Below are 5,337 nucleotides of genomic sequence, written 5' to 3' on the forward strand. Positions count from 1 at the left end.
GATATTTACTTCACTTCTTGACCTTGCACATTTAGGTGTTTTATTTGCTTTACCACAAATCAATAAACTTAGAATCCCTGGTTGTCTTTATGTAACTTAAGCATGTATGTGATGACATACAAGTGGATCATATCTTAAGTGATAACTAAAATGGTCTGTAGAATATGGATATAGGAGGGAAACCTTATCCTTATAGTACTACGGATGCGGCCTACTTTGTGGTATAATTACAAGTGTTGTGACTTGTCACAGATGGTCTGATCCTAATCATTCACGTGCGGATGTGCGAGCGGAGGCGTCCTACACAAAGAGTTTGTATAATACCTGACCACGAAGTGTTAACGTCTCGTCATATAACCCCGTTCATGACGGAGACTTCACTTCACTAGGATGACCATAGGTAACATGACCTCAATCCTGAGTGAGTTAGGAACTCCTACCATTAAGGGCGGTCCTTTGATTTGCTTGGGTGTGAGTAGCCAGAGCGCCGACTCAAACCTACCACTTTGGGGATTCATCTAATTTTGGAGCTGGGAACTCAGCTACACAAGATAGAGTTCACTCCTTCCCCAAAGTAAGGGTAAGTAAATAGATTGCTCTCTTAAGGGCTGATCCCAGGGCTTGAACAATGTGGCACCATACACCTTGTCATGGCCTGAGAGGTGTTCACACATAGTAGGATTATGTTGTATTGTTCATTAGAGGGATCAGTGGTACTTAAGGAGTTATATGTAACTATAGCGGCAAAACGGTAAATTGGCCCAACTGTACTTACGAGCATCTGTGAAGGGTCATCGTACTGATGATTGGTTATATCCGATGGACATAGAAATATATCTATGGTAAGAAGAGTTCAGTTGTCGGTCTTTAGTGGAATGTCTAGCAGTTAACGGATGGTGGATATTGTGGCTAAAGAGTTTAGTCAGTTATTCACGTATCGTTGAAGCTTTGAGCCATAGGTCCATAAGGTCCCCTTGGTAGCTTGGATACAAGTTCAGAATCAGTTTTTGGATCAGTTTGAAATGTTCAAATTGACAAGAGAGAGTTCGATTATATATAATTAAACTAGTTAATTATATATGATATAATTGACTTTATGTATGAGATACATTAATTTGGAGGAAATTGGATATAAATATAATTTATATCTAGTGGAGGAAAAATACTATAATTAATATATGATATTAATCCATAGGTTATGAATATAATGTGATTATATTTATTATTTAATAATTGGACAGTTATAGATAATTGGTTGGTGTCTCTTCTGTTTTCATAACTGATGAGTAAGATGAAGAATCGTTTTGAGATGCTTAAATAGCCCACGGTGTGTTAAGCATTTGATGATATATAATGTTTGAGAAGGTCATCGCTTAGTAAATCAGAGCCTATACAATAGTGCTACTTACTAAATGATCGCTTACACCCGCGCGCGCCATTTACTAAACAATCGCTTATATTTTACTAAACGATCGTTTAGCACCCAAGCTTTACTACACGATCGCATAGACGATCGCTTAGCTTTACTACACGATGGTATAGACGGTCACTTAGCTTTACTACATGATCGTATAGACGATCGCTTAGCTTTTCCTACACGATCATATACTTCACCTAAACGATCAAGCATTTGTTTATATGATAGACGAATCTTTCTCCCACTTTCTTGATCACGATCTCTTTACCTCTCCCTCTCTACCAAATCCGAACAAAGCCCACCCTTTGGATTCTCACTCCGAGAATACTGAGGGATTCGAGTGGTGGTGTCGTCCCTGTTTCCTTATGTTGGTGTGAAACTGTTCGTGTAGACAACTAGGGTGTTGCTGGATGATTACTTGCTGGTCTAGCAAAAGCGAGAGTTCGCTCGTGGAGACAGCAAGATTTCAAATGAAGAAAAGTCTTCAACTGGTATGTTCTCTCGGTCACTTATTTATTAATCATTTAAGCATGCCAGTAATTTAGCATTGTTAATGCATATCTATATGTTTAAATGTATATGTGGATTTTCTGTCACAATGAATTGGAAAGATCCGCTTCCGCTCAGAGGTACTCTTGTATAAAAGTTCCTTCAGTTACAATTTGTTGTAAAGTGCTACAAACGAAGTGATCTTGATTCATTCATGTAGTGACATGAGGAGCAGGGGCGTCCTATGTAATGAGTTTGCATAAAATTGAAAACATTGTTTACTATTTAAGACTGACTATTTCAAATTGATGACCTAGGTAACTCAACCTTAATCCTGAGCTAACTATGAACTTATGTTTATTGGGGATTATCCTTAGGTTTGTATAGGGGGGGTTGGCTCAACAGCACCGGCTCAATAAGCCTCCCATTTTAGGGGTATGACTAGGTAGATAGCTAGGGACATAAGGTGCAAGATGGAATTCAAAACTACCCAATTTAGAGATAGTAGAAAGGTTGTTCTATGTACTTTCAGGTCTTGAACAAGGGGCCACACCCTCTCATTGGCCCGAGAGGGACTTGGTTTAGTGATTGGATCACAAACCATTTGTTCATTAGAGGATCAATGGGACTTAAGGAGCAAGATGTGATTTCGGGGGTAAAACAACATTTGACCTAGTCGTTATTACGAACAACCTGTGAAGGATCGACTTACTGATTCTGATAAAATCAAGTGGACAGAAATATATCAACAATGAAGAGAGTGCAACTACTGAGCTATAGTAGTGTGCCTCAATAGTTAATGAATATTGATTAATTCGGTTTGAAGAATTTAGCCAATTAAACTTATATCGTTGGAGCTCATGATCTATGTCCTTAAGGTCCCTCGACTAGCTCGTTAATCTTGAATTAGTATATTGAGTGAATTTGAAGCGTTCAAATTCGATTTGGATATTAAATTTTAAGTGTTCAAATTTTAAATTAGGATTTGAATTTGAATTGGTCGATTTTAAATTAGGTTTTGGATAATTATATTCGATATAATTAACGTTTAGTTTATCAAAATTAAATGTAATTGGAGAGTTTAAAATATTTAAATATTAATTTCATGAATAGGATTCATGTATGTTATAAGTGTTTAATTAATTTAATATTTGATATTAAATTATTAATTCATTAATTAAATTATTTTAATTAATTAAAATCAAATTAATTTTCAATTTTCAACTTCAATTTTAGAAATTGAATTTTGTATTTAATTAATTTTGAATTAAATCAATAGAAATTAAAAATTGATTTTGAGATAGTGGAAAATTCCATTTTTTAGTTTTTCTTAGTGGATTTCTTCACATTTGAACACCTATCCCACTTGATTAGTGGACTTTGAAGTGTCAATCAGCATACTGCATGTACTAGATACATAAAACCTTCAATTTTCTGAGATTGAAGGAGAAGAATGTTGAATTTGTGAAATTCTGCAAAAGCTCTCTACTCTCTCAAACCCTCCTTGTTTCCTCACTTAATTCCCTTCAAATTCTAAGTTCCACCACTTAAATCCAAGTTGGAGAATAGTAGAGAAGATCTCTTGGTGGTCCACTGTTGAGAGGAAAGAATGTTGAGATCTTTAGGGATCCATAAATTCAGAAGACGGAAACATGGATTTGCAACCCTAAGCATGTGATTTTAAATAATTTTAGAGGAAAGAATGTTGGGTGACACTTACCCTTGAAGACCAAAAAAATCTTCACAAAATTCCTTTCCGGTCACGATCTCAATGTTCTTCTTGGAACATGAACATGCCAAAATACAATAATCAACAAACCAAAGTCAGACACCACCACAACGAAACCTTGGTATTCTCTAAAGTGAGAGAATCTGCGAGTGTTTTGGGGGCTTCGTGTTAATTTTTGGGAGAGGGAGAGAGAGAAATATTTAAGAGAAGATTTGTAGAAGGATTTTTTGTGTTTTAGTCTTATGCGTGAAATTGAGGAAGAAGGGAATAAAATACATAACTTTTTCAACCCCCACTCACATGTAAAAGAGAGAAAAGAGGATAACTCCCTCCCTTTAATTTTAAGTTAAAAAAAAAATTAATATTGATATGATATACTAGCGTGTAACGGAAGCAAACAGAATCAATAAGTACTCTAATTACATTTAATTTTAGTTCTAAAAGCATGCTTTTACAAAAAAAAAAAAAAAAAAAAAAAAAAAAAAAAAAAAACACAAGAGGGTTTCTGATTACATACGTTTGATGAATTCTCCCTGATCCAAGCTATTCTACACACGAATTAAGCTCAAAATTGACAGTGAACCACCAAGAGATCTTCTCTACTATTCTCAGCCTTGAATTTTGAGTGGTGGAACTCAAATTTGAGTGAATTTGTGAAGTAATATTGTGGATTTGAGAGAGGATGAAGAAGCTATTTTGAAAACTTTTTTTCCTTTTTCTTTTTCTTTTTTTTCTTTTTTTTCTTTTTTTTTTTTTTTTTTGCCCTTCAATCACCATAAATCTGATCAAACTGAAGTGTTTTATCCTTTGATTACGTGCAAGCACTTCAGCATTTCCACATAGCCGTCAGCTACTTCAAATTGAAGTAGGATTAGGTGGGATTATTTGGATATTACACCTCTTCCTTGCAAGAATGTGGGAAATTCCCACTTAAAACCAAAAGTCCCAATTTCTTAAATTTTTATTTTTAATTCCAATTAATTCAAAATTAATTAAAATTAAAATCAAAATTTAAAATTCTAAAATTTGAAATAAATGAGAAATTAGATTAGTTTTAATTAATTAAATATATTTAATTAAATAACAATTTAATATCAAATATTAAATTAATCACATACCTAATTTTAAACATGAATCTTATTCATGTAATTAATATTTAAATCAATATTTAAATATTATAAACTCTCCAAATTTGATCAATTTCAACAAATTAAACGTTAAGTATATCGAATATAATTATACAAACCCTAATTTGAATTTGAACTTATTCAAATTCAAACCCTAATTTCAATTTGAACATTTTCAAATTCAAATTGATATCATTCCAAATTCACTCAATTTATTAATTCAAGGTGTTCATGTTTTACGAGCTAGTAGAGGGACCTTATGGACCTACAGATCATGAGCTCCAACGATTTAAGATTAATTGGCTAAAACTCTTTAGACCAAATTAATCAGCATTGTTAACTATCAAGTCAGACCACTATAGCTCGATAATTGTACTCTCCTCACTATAGATAAATTTGTATCCACATGATTTAACCATAATCAGTAAGTTCGACCCTTCACAGGTTGTTCGCAATGACAGTTGGGTCAATATGTTGTTTTACCCTCGATATTACGTCGTGCTTCTTAAGTTCCACTGCTCCTCTAGTGAACAATTGGTTTGTGATCCAATCACTAAACCAGATCCTTCTTGGGC

Source organism: Benincasa hispida, chromosome 6 (assembly GCF_027475165.1).
Source record: "Benincasa hispida cultivar pf3 chromosome 6, pf3_genome.v1.1, whole genome shotgun sequence".
Classification (NCBI taxonomy): Eukaryota; Viridiplantae; Streptophyta; class Magnoliopsida; order Cucurbitales; family Cucurbitaceae; genus Benincasa; species Benincasa hispida.